The sequence below is a fragment of the Polyodon spathula genome, chromosome 25 (genome assembly GCF_017654505.1).
Source record: "Polyodon spathula isolate WHYD16114869_AA chromosome 25, ASM1765450v1, whole genome shotgun sequence".
Taxonomy (NCBI): domain Eukaryota; kingdom Metazoa; phylum Chordata; class Actinopteri; order Acipenseriformes; family Polyodontidae; genus Polyodon; species Polyodon spathula.
In genome coordinates, this window is record NC_054558.1 from 19,402,820 (window position 1) to 19,420,961 (window position 18,142).

The following is an 18,142-nucleotide window of genomic DNA, read 5'->3' on the forward strand; positions in this document are numbered from 1 at the left end:
GTTCACACATGTTCAGTTGAAAGAAGCTATGGTAGACGATGGTGGTATCTAGCACCGCACTAGGTTGCTCAAGCCTTCGGTTTGTATGCCTTACTTTCAGGTAGTCTTAAGTACATTGCAATTCGAAGTTATTTCCCATCAGAAGAGTCTTCAAGCATGCCACTGGCTGCAAAGCATTTCAGACATAAGGGGAAACAGCTTGGCTGGTAAAGATAATGTCACTTCCTCAAACCTAGTCTAAAACCAGACATAAAAAAAAAAAGCTATATCATGTGTTGAAGAATAACTTGACCAATGTGGCTCCATGTTCAGCGAGACAGTTTGAGATAGTTCAGGCTTTTCAGCTCGCAACCCAGTGCATTCTGGTACATTTTACCTGCCTCAGGTACCATTCTTACCTTTAAGAGAAGCAGGACTACGCTTACCAGAATGCATTGGTTTACTACTCTGGAAAACGGCTGTATTAATTTAGAAAGCAAATTCAGACGTGCATGTTCATTATTGCTGTGCAGTCTAAAGATAGCATCCCCTGGCTGTAGTGACCACCCTCAAACGAGAGTCTCATTTTCATCTGTGAGCATATTGCACCATGTGCTGTTCAGACATGGACACCCCCAATGCTTAACACCCTGAATACTGTTGGTAAACCGGGGTTTGAAATGAATGTGCTGCATTAAGAATAGCAGTGAGTAATTCAGCTGGAGCCCCAGTGTGAGTTCATTGTAATTCAATATGAAATGTCTCATTGCCCTTTTAAACTGTCGTGGAGAAGCAAATTCAATTACAGCGACTTCTTACAGCAAGTAGGCACAAAGTAGGGTGTCTAAAACCAATCCTAGGAATAGATCACACATATCAGTTATCATGTAGCTTGTTCTGCTTTCACTGTTTGTAACAGGGCTGGAACCTCTTTCTAAGCTACTTAGCATTAATAAACAGAAGTGAGAAAAAAGCGGCATCTGCAGATTCTTTGAGGTCTCGGAAGAAGAGATGCACACATGTGCGTGTTGTAGTCTGTTCGCTGCTAGGTTTCTACCATGTATTTCTGAATTTCGTACAGTAACATTTGGCTTTCTTATTTGTTTCACTAACTTGTCACAGCCAGAGGCCACAAGTAACAGATTTTTCTTTGTTTTATTTCTGGGGTTGAAAGCATAGAGAAAGACTTTGAGTTGAAACATTTGCCATGCAGTTTAATACGTTTATTTTACTATTTCTGACTGTTTTATAGTTATGGGTAGATTGGTCCTACAGTAACCATTTAAAAAAAAAAAATGCTTCAAATGATTTAGTGTACATGACAAGACCCAGTCAATCACTGTGTGTATATTTCCCCAAGCACTAGTGCACCACACTTGGACAGCGCTCATTTAGCTTCATGGCTCTGACTCTTTGGAACTCTCTCCCAGCTCCCACCCTCGCTCGCTTTAAATCAACTCTCAAGACCCCCCTGTTCCAGGCTCCTTAAGCCTGATCTCTGTTATTAGCTGCTGCTACTATTTCACCTACTGTTACTATTATGTATTCTGTACTTTCCACTGTATTTAATGTACTGTTTCATGTATTATGCTACTATCATATATTATGTATTTTCCACTGTATATCATGTATTATGCATTTCTCTATTTGAAATAATATGGATTTTCTTACTGCATCTTGTAAAGCACTTTGTGATGGTGTTCCACTATGAAAGGTGCTATATAAAATAAAGATTGATTGATTGATTGATTGATTGACACGACCCAATCAATCTCTGTGTGCTCACGTCTTCTGGAATTTGATCCTTCAAAGGAACATCCATCGATATACATTTTAAATGCTTGTTCAAGATGCTGTCTTTGCCCAGAGGGCCCTCTCTCCTGTGTGGTTGTGTTGCTCATTCGCATGGCAATGTTTTGAGATAGAGCTCGCTGCAGGGATGTGTGTAATTCACATTTGTCCCTTTCCACATTGCGTGTTACAGTTTGGAGCACGCCCTCCTGCATTGTAATGGAGGCTGAACACTTTTTTTTTTTTTTTTTTTTTTTTAAAGTTATATAGTCAAAAGCTTCCTAAAAGAATGTTTTCCTGATTCAAATAAAATAAAAACTCACAATAAATTATTTCCAGTCCTTAATGTTACTGTAACGCACGTAAGGTGGACTGGGCCATTTCTGCATTAAAATAGGTTTACATGAAATCAGTTATCCAGGAAAAAATAAGTATATAACTACAGTGCAGTTGTAAATAACGCCTGTGACATACAGCAAGCGGTCAAGTGGGCATGGCAAAGAAATGCTTTTCACACGGAATTGTGCATTTATATTCGGTAAGGACAGCAAACAGTCAAGAGAAATAAACAAACTGTGAACCAAAATGGCTTCCCAGCTCTTGTGCTTTCAGTACCACGTTGACAGCCAGCCTCCCTGCTCTCAGTCTCCCTCTGTGTCTCATACTAGGACAGCGTTTTTCATATCGGTTAGCTAACTGATTGACCACATTATAACACTAACTAGGCCCAGGCAGGAAATTCCCAGCCCAACACCAGAACAACCCTCCAGCATACATTAACACAAGCAGGGTTCTAACTCCGTCGCAATGCTACTTCAAAAAAGAGTTGTGCTAGGCGGTGGAAATGCAGTGTTTACGGATTCTGTGACTCGATGCCTGTTCTGACAGGGATGTGAAGTCATGCCAGCGCTTGCTCGTGGTTCTGGGTGAGTCAGTACTGGGTTTACAGTGGTTGTCCACAGTTGCAACTACTTGTGAGATTTAGCGGGTAGTTGTTTAAAAATTATTCTTGAGTTCAGTTTTTCTAATCATCCTCTAGATTAAATTCATTGGAGAACTCAAAGTAGCAGCAGGCGTTGGCTGGTTACAGCTGCACTGTGCTCGGCTTCACTTACTGACTGTAGGCAAGTGCTAAATCAACAGGAAAGAGCTCGACCCCTTGTACTGGTTCCCCTGGTTTCTTTCCGTATTTCTTATAAGAGTTCACTACAGTGTTTGTGTAGTTTTACTGTGCTTTTCCCACGGTTATACAATGCATTTGCTGTGGTTTGCGCTGGTTTCTCATGTTTATGAACATGCTTTACCATACTTTGTTATTCTTTACAATGCTTGCCTGTGCTTTACCGTGCTGTCACTGTGCTTTATTACACTTTGTTATGCTTTTACTTTGGGACACTTTTATGAGGGGAACTACGTTCTAATTATAGCAAACTGAACAGCCCCTGCATTGTGTGAGTGAGCACAGTGCTCTGGGTCACTGCTTGTGTATAATGAATAGCGTAAATATACAGCCTTGTCCTCGCCCTCCGTCCATCACCCCCAAAATCAACATGTCAAATTAAACACCTTGCAAATTGAACTGCTATTAGTGGCTCTCTACTGTAAGACACCCTAAAAAGGCACCGAGTTCCATAGCAGTGTTACCAAGCGAATACGCTGCAGCTGCAGTTACAGTGTGCATTGGGACATTTAGAACAGCACGGTACTGTGTTCATATTCTTAAGCCAAAGCTGTTTCCTGTAGCATGACCAACTTCATTCTGTTTTTTTGTGGTGTTGTTTTTGAAAGGAATTGTAGTGTTTGCCTGAGTGCTGAAACTCAAAGTAAACAATGAGGAGGCGGTGTGGAAGCAGCTATGTGTGTGTGTGTGTGTCGAGACAGGCAGATGCATGTGTTCTGAATGCTCTGTGGTGTTGTGTGATGACAGCACTGCGCACCTGGCTTGGTGGCACACAGGCAACTCCACTTTATTAGCTCAGTGAATTTGGTTAATTGAGTGTTGTGATTGATGGCTTATGGAGTACATATCCTTTGAATACAATCATCTCTAGAACGGGTAAGTGGCTGTCAGTTGTAACAGATGCAATAGATCTGTCAGTGATAGTGGAAGAGTAATATTAATTTGTAATGAGACAGAAAGCATGGTCCTTTTCCTGACCTGATAGCCAAGCCTATGGTCAAGTCTTTAAAACCGGTTGCTAGTTCAGAAATCAGAGGTGGAGGCCGATCTCGAGGCCACTTTTTAAGTCTTTGTCTCGGTACGTTTGGTCTTGACTACATCTCAGTTAGAAATGTTGTATTTTTACAACTTGTAACAATTTGTTGCAACTGATGACTTCGCAAAAGCATTTGTTGCATAATAGTTTTTGGAAACCTGCTAAGACAGTTGTTGAAAAATGTATTGTGACACCACGCTGTGAGCGTCATGCAGATTGCCAATCACAGTGTACTATAATTGCAGAACGTTACTTTTCTTTGACACAATTTTAATTTGTTTAATCCGATTTCTCGTGTGACATTTGTTCCCTCTCAAATACACAGACACCATCTCAGAAACACAGTTATAAAAACAGTATACAAAGCTGGAGCTTACACATACAATCTAATCTAGAACCACATGCTAACTATTACTAATACATCCCTTCTTTACTTGGTAAACTGCCTGTTCATGGTGAACTAAAATGACAAGCAGGTTTTATTAAGAGTAAGGGTGCAATGTGTCATGAATTGATTTGTAGTTCATGTGCATTTAGCGGTGTATGAAATGTACTTTACCTCCTCTAATGTCTTGGTGAATCTCTTTGAAAATGCACACGCAGCATTTATACGCCACACTGCGTACGCAAAGGGAAACTCTCCAGTTAGGTTTCCTGTTTTGTTAATTGTAATTTATTCTTTGGTTTCCTGCACAGACGGTTATAGGTCACACTCATAAACACGCACCATGCTGTTAACTGTTTCTGACACCTGATTCTTCACCACAGAAATCCCGCTAATATTTTACTAGTTAGAGAAAAGAGTGGGCGGTAGAGAAACCTAAGCAAGGTCGGAGTAAGTAAATAAGTTTATATAGTGTCACTGCGCATGGATTTGCTGAGAATGTTGCTGTTTCAGCCATCGTAAAGGGACTGCATGCACGTAGCCAGCTGCTAAATATGCATATTTAATGTGCTTTCAAAAGCACCAAATGCAAAGAGTATAATACAGTACTTAATGTACAGCTATTGAAACTTGCAAATGGGTACTGTGGTGTAATAAGGCATGGTAAAATACTATATATGCTAAACCACAGGAATGCATATTGTAATCGTGCAAAAAGCATGGTGAACTACAACATTTTAAAAAATTGTTGATTTAGGTTAGGTTCTGTTATGTTTTTTTTTTTTTTAATACAATTTTTTTAAAACCTGGAATTATGTAAAGTCCAGAGTGTTTGCAGTCCTAGAAAGCTATTGTAAAGTTAGTGAATTTGAGGTTACAGGTGACGTCAGTTATTTTACAGCTTATTGTAAATGCACTCTAACCATCATGTAGAGAAGTTTACTGTAAGCTTGCCGTAGAAAGGTAAGCATTCATAAATAACTGATCTTGTGATCCCAAAATGAATATTGTGATTTGCTCGTTGAGGGCTTTGTGAGCGAAGCCTGCTGTTGGATTTCAGACGGCGGCTGTGTGCTTAACTGACAAGGCTGTCTTCTGTTCATTCCCAGCTGTACGTTTCTACACCTGTGAAGGGTGTGACTTCATCACTTAGAGATGCCATGCTGACTTCCTGCCGTCCGCTCTCCAGCCCAGCGCAGCTTCATCTCGTCTGCTCAGCTGGCCAGGTATGTGCCTCGGAGACTTACTGACTGTCTGATCCTGACTGACCGAGCGGTGCCTGTCGTCCTGTGACAATCAAACATAGCAGCTGCAGGATCGCTACAGAAACAGCATATGTAGCCTTGACTGTGCTTGCATGCGTCTGCTTTGAATTGTATCTGGCAGGACACTGGAATATACAGTCTCGCTGCGTATCATTTTAAAAGGGTATACAGTAAGTGAAAGCACAGAGGGGTGCATTATAGTAATGTATGGTAAATATGAACTACTGTGCAAGCATACCATAGTGTTCTTTTATGGCTTGCTTGGCTTAGTCCTTTATACAGAGACACAAGAAAGTTGAGAGAGCATTATAAACAGAATGTGTCATACATCTTTTTCTCGGTGCTATTCGCATGTAAAAGGTAATTATATTAGCGTTTTTAGTTCAACACAATGGGGTACTAACCAGAGGTGTTTCTAAATTCTGTCCTAATCTAATCATTTAAATATGAACCTTCCTGATATTATTTTTACAGGCATCATCATAATAATAATCGTCTTTATATAGCACCTTTCATAGTGGACCACCATCACAAAGAGCTTTACAAGATACGAGACTAGGGTGTGTGAACTATGCATCAGCTGCAGAGTCACTTACAACAACGTCTCACCCCAAAGACAGAGCACAAGGAGGTTAAGTGACTTGCTCAGGGTCACACAATGAGTCCGTGACTGAGCTGGGATTTGAACCGGGTAACTGCTGGTTACAAGACCATTTCTTTAACCACTAGACCACACAGCCTCCTATAGAAATAAAAATGTATTGTGAATTAAAACAGCAGCGATATTTAGCTCTTCATTTTAACCCGTATCAATGTTCCTCAACTATGGGACAGAAATAGCCAAAAATGGCATAAAGAGCAAAGACTGCACTGTTTTCTTGCAATACTGAGTTCTTCCTTGTGTCCTGAATGACCAACGTGGTCTGCCAAGCACAGCGCAATTACAGCCGTGCCCACCTTTGGCTGCCACAGTTAAGTGCAGCATTAGCAGAGTAAAGGCTTCGCCAAGCACAGGAGGATAGTACTTATGTTTTTACACTTGTGTGCCTCAGCTAAGGGTAAAGACTTGAGCACTTTGAATCTATTCAAGCTCCAAGGTGCGGCACAATTTGAGTATAATAAAAAAATAAAGACTTTAACAGGGTAATATCAAACCGGGATGCTGCGAGGTTTGAGACACGCGGGAAACATATCCTTTTACTAATCCTGCAGAGCCGACACATTCATTATTCTATTTCCACCGCTCTCTCAGCGCTCACAGCTCAGACTCATTACAGTTGCTGGATTCATGGAAGAATGCTCGCCGCTCTCTTTGTCTGATACAGTGCGTTCTGTCAGCTTAATCCCCAGATACATTCTTTCTTTGTAAGTTGTGATGCGTACTTCAGCCCCTAGACTCTGTAAGTCGCTTTCGATAAACGCGTCTGCTAAATGACTGACAAATAATAATTAATAATGGACAAACAAATTAAAACGCACCACAGCAAGTTTACAGCAGCCATTAATTTCAACTGACTGCAGACAGTCACAATGAAGTTTACCTACAGTATCATACCCACAATAGGCCCTTATAAAAGTTTAGCACGCTGTTTTAGCAGTTTTCCCATGCTTTCCCCTTGGCTATGCTATGCATTTACCATGCCTTGTTGTTCTTTACAATGCTTACCTATGCTTTACCCTGCTTTCACTGTGCTTTGTTAAATTTGTTATGCTTTTACTATGGGAAACATTTATAAGGGAGGCTAGATTCTCAAAGCTCTTTACTCCAAATCGCCATTTGCACAGTAGTAATGACTGCACTCAGTAATGCTACCGAATCAGAAATAAACCACTCGGACAGCTTATTTAGGGGCTTGGAAGGAGTCTTAATTTGAATCTTTTTTGCTTTAGAATTGTATTTGCAGTTTTTTTTTTTTTTCCCCAGAAAAAAACAGATAATGACATTTTGGGAATCTCTCCCAAAAACTGTTAAAAAAAAAAATGTATAGAGTTCTCCGTTAACAGTGTTATTGGTTACCTTGTACATCACTTGTAGTATTTTTTTTTCTTTAAGGTTGATGGAACAAGACCAATAGATCGACCGGTATATAGCAAGATACATGAGAAGACATTTAAACATTAACAGCTCAAGTTAGCAAATTGAGTGTGTGAGGTTATGGATGACCATTACCGCCTTTTGTAAATGCAGTCATATCATCCTATAAAACATGAGTGTACTGTTTAAACATTCACAACTGCTTGCTACTATAATCTAAAGTCTACCATTTGATCCCAAAATGAAGATAATATTATTGCACCTTGAATGTGTTTTTTGTGAAGACTTTGCTTTCAACAGAGGCTGAGAAGCAAATCAAGAAAGTAAAGGTAATCTAGAATCCAGCAGTTCAGACAGGAACGCCAGTCCTTATGCTGTGTTTGTATAATACAGTACAGTCTGACGATAGGAAACCATGAACTTATATTGGCATAACCACAGTTTCAGCTGAATTGTATTTCCTGTTCAATGAACTTTGTGTGTGTGTTGTTTATTTTCAGTGACGCTTCATACAACATTTAGTGTACAAAGCATGTGTTTAATTATTCTTTCTAGATTTAACGCCTAGAAAGATTCATATTAAAGTTACCTAATGAGAGGAGAGACTTTGTATTACTTTACCTAACTCGTTTGGTTCTAGTTTTATAAGCAGGTGTTTTACTCCATCCCAAAAAATAGGTGTTATATAAAGATCGGAGTTAACGCTTTGGAAATACACACATGCTGTGCTATACTGGAGATTCCTGGTTAGGTTTTTCTAGAAGTTAATACGTTGTGCGTTGGTCAAATATAATTGTATAAGAAATATCATCTTGTGCAGTCTGGGTGAGAGGACCATGAGTTAGTTGAGGTGGATTGTTCTTGCATATACAGGAATAACCTGAAAAAGCAAATGCTTTCAACAGACTTTAAAACATCAGGCAATAAATTATTCTGTTGTTCTTTGGGGAGTTGCTGAGTCTCGCTTGTGCAACCATTACTCTGCTGTTGTAAGAAGATCACATTTAAAAAGGGAGTTTCTGTACTTTCGTTTAATCTTACCTGAACTCCCTTGGCAGACAAAGTATTGTATCATTTACATGTGTATATCATAACCTATACTCCTGTGACTGCATCTTTCATAAAATATATATATATATATATATATGTAATGCATCACTAGTTTGCACTGAAGTTTCAATAACCTGGGCTTTTTCCTAAGCGTGGGGGACGGGGACAGGGACGGGGGGGTACGACAGAATTTGTTACAGCTGTTTCTAAACCCAGTGGCGTTTTCTTTTTTAAAAAGGTAATGGAAACAGGAACTCTCTGAAGGTCAGCTTTATTCTAATGCTGCTGGCTAGCTTTAAAACATACTGAGTAAGTAGCTTTATATAAAAAATTTTTAGCTTTTGTTGAGGTGCAAGGAGTCTGGAGCTGCTCTTCAGTTCCGTTGCTTGCCGTGTGTAGTGTTGGCGAGCCTTATAGTAAGTGCCAGCACCATCTACTGCACAGCATTGTAGTGCCAGCTAGATGAAATGATGCGTGTTTCCAGTGTCTCATCTTTCTATAGAGAGACCTGGGCTGATCTGGGTTTGATATGAATGAAGTGGTTAGCGGATATTGCTGTTTTGTTCACAACAGGCTGCGCTACAAAACGTTAATCTATCTGCACGTTCTTTATTAAACTCGAGCTAAAGCTTTGAGAATAGGGTCTTGTGTGTGTGTCTCTGGGCTTCTCTTGATGTAGAAACTACTATCAGATTAGTTTACAGAGAATTAGCCAAGTGAGGGTTTTAAAGTTCTGTTTTTTCTGACTAATTGAGTTCTTTTGCAGTATATTGTAAATGGAAAGCCAGGTTCAAAGGAGGAGAAAATGTTGTTGCTTGTGTGGGAGACTGGAGACTGGAGACTGGCCTTTAGGGTGATCGAGATGTATCTCGCAGTGCTGTACTGTGACTGCTCTTTGGTGTGTATATTTGTTAGGCGCTAGACATTACAGCATCGTGAGTAGCTAGCGGTTTGAATGTAATCCACAGGGGCTAGACAAAATAATGAACATTTCCCATTTACACCAGAAGATATTTGAAGCTCCCACATTTAGTTCTCATGTGTCTGGTTTAACACTCCCAGGCAGGGTGAAGGTGATTTTTGGGATGCATTACTAAAGGAGTCTGTTGAAGAGGCCAGTGTGTGTGTTTTTGTTTTGGAGGTTGAAGGCATTTAATATAAGTGGGTGTGGTGGTATGTAAACATGGAGCATTTTCTGATTGATTTCCATTACAAGAGAGTAGATGTTGAACTTCATGCTGATTTGAACTCGGCTCTCGCCAGGATAAGCACCAACTAAGGGATCAGCTCATTTTGCCTCCCCAGTGCATCAGCACACACAATGGCTGCGATGCTGGCTCCGGATCAACCCAGTGCGGTCTCCCCAGCGCATCAGCATGACAGCCGACTGGATTGCGCTAAGTAGGGTACATCTTTGGGGTCTTCAAATGGGCACCTTCCATCTTCGGTGTTTCGTTGACTAACCCACGACACCTCAAGAGGGCTCAACAGTGATTCTGGCGTCCCTCTATCCCCCACTCAGCTCAGCCCAGCTTACTTACCTGTACATCAGTGTTGCTTTCTTTCTATTGTGCTTGAGATCCCTATCCAGAATCTTTCTGTCTCAACCACAGCCAGTTGCTGCTCCTTTCTGCTGCTTCAGATAAGTCCGGGTTGTAGAGTGTGCCACAAATCCTCGACAACCCACCTCCACTGGGTAAACTCGGACTCTCCAACCTCTCTGTTTCGCTTCAGCAGCTAGTTGCGCATACCGCAGTTTCTTCCTCTCATCCACAGCATCTTCCCATGGCACTGTTAACTCTACAAGGCGTGCTGATCCAGACCACAAGATAATGTCTGGTCGAAGGTTAGTGGTGGCAATCTCAGGTGGAACAATAAGCCGTTGACCAACATCTGCCAGGATCTTCCAGTCTCTAGCAGCTTCCAGTTGTCCTGGGCAAGGCTTGGTTTTAACACCTTTTCTTGGTGGTTGCTCTCTTGGAAGGAGGAATATTGTCTTTTGTGTGTAATGCTTTGATGGAACTGGTGGCAACTTATTGATCAGGTTACGCTTGTCTTCCAATGCTAAGGCCAAACATCGCAGCACCTGGTCATGGTGCCAAGTAAACCCTCCTTGGCTAAGACCCACCTTACATCCTGTCAAAATGTGCCTTAATGTTGCAGGTAATGAACACAAAGGACATGAGGGATCCTCACCCACCCAGAGGTTTAGGTTCATGTTTACTGATCATGCTCTGTTCCATTGTCCACAGGTCTTGCCAGCCGATCTTGCGTTGTTCCACACTCTCCCATTCCCTTTTCATTTCATTTTTGCATACCTCTTTTTAATATATATGTTTTAAAAAAAAAAAAAAATATATATATATATATATATATATATATATATATATATATATATATATATATATATATATATATATATATATATATAACACGATGCTCTTTGCTACTGGTACAGTAATACATCTTGACCATATATGTATAATTAATTATTTGTCACATTTTAAAATACATTTCTAAGTTTCTTTATTTTTTATAACATTAACAGTTTGTTTATCCTTTAGCCTGTGTCTGCTCCCCCTGACACACTGTATCGCTTGCAAAAGCAATGCATAATTCAGACAGTGTGGCAAGACTGGCTATGTTTTGTTTAAATTATTTACCCTCATAATGACACACTTACAGCTGTATAGTCTTCTCGTATCTGTTTTACACGGTTGTATAATCTCGAGTATTGAATTACATTATGATTTGCACACCCTTGTCTTTAGAGGAAGGACACAGGCTATGCAGATCAGTTGTTGAGTAAAAAGAGCCTTTGGTACATCATATGTGCGGTCAGACAATCAAAGGGGCTCAAAGCCACATCCCTAAAAAGCAATGCCAAAAACTTGAACTAGGAAATTTAGTTAAAGAAAACAGACTACATGGAAAGCATAGGAGAAAAGGTTGTTCTGTTTGAAATATCACAGAGACGTATTCACAGTTATAGCATGTTATACATTGTGATTGTCTCAAGACAGAGTGAATTTAGATTAAGATTAATGAACCAAAATCTATTGTTGTACGAAGAGAATTCTGGCATTATATATATATATATAATGTATTGCTCATTTTGGAAGCTACAGTACATTTGCTTTCGTTCAAATTCCAAGGCAGATTGACTAGATGAATTGTACTGCTCCAGACTAGTGCACTTTTCTGTGGAAAATAATCCCACTGTTTAATTTAGGTTTGAAGTTCATTCTCCCTAAAGTATACTTTTTTTTTTCCTGAAGGGAATACTTCATGAACGGAGTTTTGTGTCTGAAATGGAGTCTGGAGTCTTATCTTTAGCCCCAGCTCTTGTTTATAAAGGCCACGCTTTTTCCAGAGTACGTCACCAGCAGATTTACGCACTCGATCAAGTCGAATGACCGGATAGATTTATGTTTAAATATAAAAAGATAACTAAAATTATCTCCATGATCTTTAAGAAAAATGTAGGTCAGGTCATAATTGTAAAGAGACAGTAGCAGCTGCAAGCTGCAGTCCTGGATGTTATACTGTTATAGAACAACACAAAGATTTTTACACACTTCATTTTAGAAATACCTTCTCATTAGACCCCCCACCAGTACATTGTCGACAGAGTGCACATAATGAATGAATTCGTTCACAAATTAGTCATATAAGAGCCAATGTATACACAAAGTGTGAGCTACATGTTGAGGGTGTTTTTTATATATTTATAATAACAGTAATGAACGATGGCTTATATTACAATTCTCATTGGTAAAGTGAAATGTGAGAAATGATTCCTGTCTCCTGGATGCTTGGCCTGCTTTTTATTGAGCTTCTGCTTGAGCAGCTGTGACTCATAGGGATAATGCAAAACAAAACCGACAGCAGCAGCGGCTCTTGACACCTTAGCAGAATTTCATGTTTTTCCACTGGCTGAAGAAACTGTGTCTACAAAAATCTAAAAATAACCAGCTTTTGTCAGGGTTTTTTTTTTTTTCTGTCTGTTACTACTGCAGTGTCTTTTGACATTTCAATCTGATCCATCTATATTTTAACCAGAGAGGTCTACATACACGTTATGTACAGTGGGTGAAACATACACACTGGTACTGTGGTCTCCTTTGCACTGCAAAGCACCACTGCATTTGTGTAGCATTTTCTTCCCTTTTCTTGTAACGATACACAAATAGCTTTTTCGTTGATTTATGTAGTTAAACCAAACCTACTCTTAAACCAACAGCAGAATATTTTAGTATTTTAACCCTCCTATTATGTTCAGAATTTAGGTACATCTGTTATGTTTTGGGTCATATTGACCTGATGCAATTTCAAACTAATTTTAAAACAGCCTTAAATTTATTAAATGTTTATATTTGCAAAGGTGTTACTCTTTTATGCTCTTTTAGTCCAGGAGCTGTGATAAAACTTATTTGTCTGCCAACCTGTGAGCTCTTCATTTTGGAGTGTCTTTACCAGTGAAATACTGTTGCAATACTGACAGAGAAAATTAGGCTCTGCCTTGTAGATATATATTGTTTGGAGTTTTGTTTATAAGTATTGCTAGATGGGTGCAGACATTTCCAGAGACAATAATACAAATATAATAAAATAACAAATTGAAAAAGTTTGTTTTATTCCTGCATACAAATCTACAGAGATAAATGCCACAGGTCACAGTGACCCCAAACATATTATTTGTATATATAAACATCTCAAAAGGTTCTGTTTTCTGTGTATAAGTTCATGACCCCCAACTTGGGAAAATTCATAAAATATTATACATTTATATATATTATACAACTAGAGTTGGGTCAAATAGACCCGAAACCTAATAGGAGGGTTAAAGGAGGAATAAAAACACCAGTGCTGTATACATAAAGACTCGGTAAATCTGCAAAATTCAGAGATTTATTCCTTGAAAATGTCAATGTGTAGTGCTTTGCTTTATATATTTTAAACTGATGGAGACAAGAAGAATAGTACATGCATGCATATACTATGCATATATATATATATATATATATATATATATATATATAGTAAATATGGACTGGAGAGGAGGCTAATAGACAGAAACTATGGCACCCCAAGGGAGAAACTATAGTTCCTGACGAGACTATAATGACCCGAAGCTGCAGGAGGGAACAATAGTTCTTCCAGAGGGGGCTTATAGTTTCCCACTGTGAGCCAAGGTCTGCAGTACATATTTTTTTGGCCATGTGACAGAACCGCCCCTGAATGCTAGCAAACACTGCACACTAGTAATGGAAATTGGAAGACAATTCCAAAACACACATTTTATTTAAAGACTTGTTGATTTTAGATTGATCACATTGATAATTTTCCCCGTCCCTTTTTTAGTAACAGCAGAGAAATGTTTGCTTTTTAAAAAAAAAAAAAAAAAAGAAAGCCTTTTGAAACCGTTCCAAGTTTTGTGAACTGGGTTTTTCCCTTCTAGTTGCTCAGCCAGTTTGTGAAGAAGACACCACTGCTAGTAACCTGTGTTGTGCTGGCTTGTTCTGATTGGCTTGTTCTCAGAGAAACTGTTTTGTGCTGTGTTGCTGTTTTTACAGGTCACTAGTCTTTCCGCCTCTGGGAGCAGAAACACTTTGGATTCTAGATGCAGAATGATGTTAATATAGCGACAGCAGCTGGTTACCTAGGTGTGCGTCATACACTGCTCTGTTAAATATAATATCACGCTGCTGCAGAGAGACACTGCTCTGTTAAATACAATATCACACTGCTGCAGAGAGACACTGCTCTGTTAAATACAATATCACACTGCTGCAGAGAGACACTGCTCTGTTAAATACAATATCACGCTGCTGCAGAGAGACACTGCTCTGTTAAATACAATATCACGCTGCTGCAGAGAGACACTGCTCTGTTAAATACAATATCACGCTGCTGCAGAGAGACACTGCTCTGTTAAATACAATATCACACTTCTGCAGAGACACTGCTCTGTTAAATATAATATCACGCTGCTGCAGAGAGACACTGCTCTGTTAAATATAATATCACGCTGCTGCAGAGAGACACTGCTCTGTTAAATATAATATCGCACTGCTGCAGAGAGACACTGCTCTGTTAAATAAAATATCACGCTGCTGCAGAGACACTGCTCTGTTAAATACAATATCACACTGCTGCAGAGAGACTGCTCTGTTAAATACAATATCACACTTCTGCAGCGAGACACTGCTGTGTTAAATACAATATCACACTTCTGCAGAGACACTGCTCTGTTAAATAAATATAATATCACGCTGCTGCAGAGAGACACTGCTCTGTTAAATATAATATCACGCTGCTGCAGAGAGACACTGCTCTGTTAAATATAATATCACACTGCTGCAGAGACACTGCTCTGTTAAATACAATATCACGCTGCTGCAGAGACACTGCTCTGTTAAATATAATATCACGCTGCTGCAGAGAGACACTGCTCTGTTAAATACAATATCACGCTGCTGCAGAGACACTGCTCTGTTAAATATAATATCACACTGCTGCAGAGAGACACTGCTGTGTTAAATATAATATCACGCTGCTGCAGAGAGACACTGCTCTTTTAAATATAATATCACGCTGCTGTAGAGACACTGCTCTGTTAAATATAATATCACACTGCTGCAGAGAGACACTGCTCTGTTAAGTACAATATCACGCTGCTGCAGAGAGAGACTGCTGTGTTAAATACAATATCACGCTGCTGCAGAGAGACACTGCTCTGTTAAATATAATATCACGCTGCTGCAGAGAGACACTGCTCTGTTAAATATAATATCACGCTGCTGCAGAGAGACACTGCTCTGTCAAATATAATATCACGCTGCTGTGGAGCACTGCTCTGTTAAATATAATATCACGCTGCTGTGGAGCACTGCTCTATTAAATATAATATCACGCTGCTGCAGAGAGAGCGCTGCATGAAAGGGCAGAATGCACAGTAAACCCTTCCTCGCTCAATTAGTATTCCTAGCAGCCTCACTTTCAGTCAGATCTTTCAATACCCTTTCTATTGTTAATTGTCTGGTTTACAAATGGTAGCAGCTCTGAACCGCTAGGCTTAGGTTTAATCATTGAATATTAAAAACTTTTAAGCGATTGTTCTTTGACATTAAAAAAGTGAACAAATACTGGAAAGGAGAGAAATGTCCACCTTTCGCAGAATGGAAACATCTAATGCTAAATGTGTTCCAGCTGGAGAGGATAAAGGAAAATTAAATAACTTTCTTAAAAGAATTACTGAAATAGATATGTGATATATATATATATATTACTGTTGGCTTACTACAGTGACTTAGCAAAATCATCTGTATTGTATACATCTTATACAATTCACCAGCAAGGTATGGCAAAGCATATTAATAAACATGGCAAACCAGGGTAAGCTATGGTAAATGCAGAGTCTAACAATGGGAAAAGCATAATAGAACAGCAAAAAGTACAGTGCTACATTTCTATTTGGCGCATTGATTCCCTCATACGCTCCTGTATTTAATCTAATACCACGCTGGTGCACAGGGTTCCATTGATAACAGATTGCAAGAGTCCATTATCAGTTAATGTAAACAGGAGATGGTCAATTGGTTTGAAAGAATGCATGGAGCTCATTAGACTGTGACGATGACAGTCCGGTGCTGTAGGAGTGCTTGTGACTTCTTGTCTTCCTGTCACATCCATTGTATCATCTGTTTCAGTAGCTCTGCTGGAGCAGCTCCAGACTTCAGTGCTTTTGCCTGGCTATCATTACTGTAATTGCTGTAACAGTATATTGCAAATGCTGTAGACGAGCTTGCTTGTACTGTCTCATGCGTACTCAATCAACCTTGTAATGCTGTGCATTGAATGCCAAAGTTAAAATAAGGTTAATTAAAATACAAATAAAAAAAGTATTTATTTCTTTATTTGCATATTTATTTATGGATTTATTTATTTTTTTAACCTTCCTATTGTATTTTTTTAATATATGTAATCCCTCCTGAAGATTTTGTAAAATATTGCTTTTAGATTTATATAGTTTGATTTTAAGTGACAAAAAAATAGCCAAAGTCTTAATATCAGAAAAAAAACTAGAAGAAAAAAAAAAAAAAAAAAAAAAAAAATATATATATATATATATATATATATATATATTATATATATATATATTATTTGTTTGTTTGTTTGTTTTTTTGTTAAATGTTACATAGCCTTACCAATAGTTTTCCTTAATCAAACTCTTTGCAAGGAATAGTGTGTCCAAAATGAACATGAGGCAAAATATTGTACCGTGACCAATTGTAGAAAAGTATTGCTTTCATATCAAATCTAAATTCTTAAATAAACAAACGATTGGAAACAAACAGTTAAGTGGCGATTCTAAAAAGCCCATTTGAAATTCATTGGGGACCGGACACAGTGTGACATTATTTTTGTTCTAATATGTAACAAGTGTTCTAGAAGTGTGTGAGTGGACAGGGGGCTGGGTGAGGAGTTTGCCTGCTGGCATGCAGAGCTGTGTTTCTCTAGGCTTCAGTCCAGAGAACTCCTTCGATAGTGTCCACTTCTTATCAAACAGTGTTGCTAGCCGTATTTTGTAATTTACTTTGGGTCGAATGAAGAAAACATTTTAATAGGCGCATTACAAAAATATAAATATTTGTAAAATGACAGGCCCAGTTTTCCAGTAATTATTAAGCTGCATAGTATCTATTTAAAGTTCAGTCTAATTTGTGGGCAGTGCATATCGGATGGTACTAAGAGGAAACGGTAAGTCATGGTTTATTTCAATCAGTACTTTTTTTCTTTTTTTACTCTAAAATTACATTTATTTTCATGTTGCATGCCCCTTAAACTGAGGGTCTTTTCAACACAAGCTACGAAAGGACAGTTTGTGAGCAGCATTATTATCTTTGAATGCTTTACACAGGGGGGCGTTGAATGTATTAAGGTCAGGGAAGCCCTTCAGCTTACAAAGCCGTTGCATTGCCTTGTTTTTTTTTTTACTTTGGTGGTGCTGCATATTGGAATCTCCCTCAGCAGTTCTGATTCTGAAGTTTTTCTCAACCTTTGGATGATAGTCATGGTTAGAAACTCACACTAGTCCTGGGTTTCCCTCCCGTAGCTGTACGAACAGCTCCTTGATGACAAGAGCATTCACGCTGTGAGAAGTGTGATCACTTCAGAGTCAGTTTAGCAGGGGTCTGGTTGCTCCGATTCCTAGCAATGGGAAGTCTGAGAACAGTGGAATGAGGGAATAGTCCGCTAACACTAAACCTCATTTAGAATGCAAGTGAATGAAACGCTGTGACCGGCTTGGAGCGTTCTTCTAAAAAAAAAAAATAAATAAAAAAAAAATGTTCTTGATGCATTACTGCATTATCCCCAAACTGTTTATATATAAGCACTAAAAACCAGGCTGTCATTC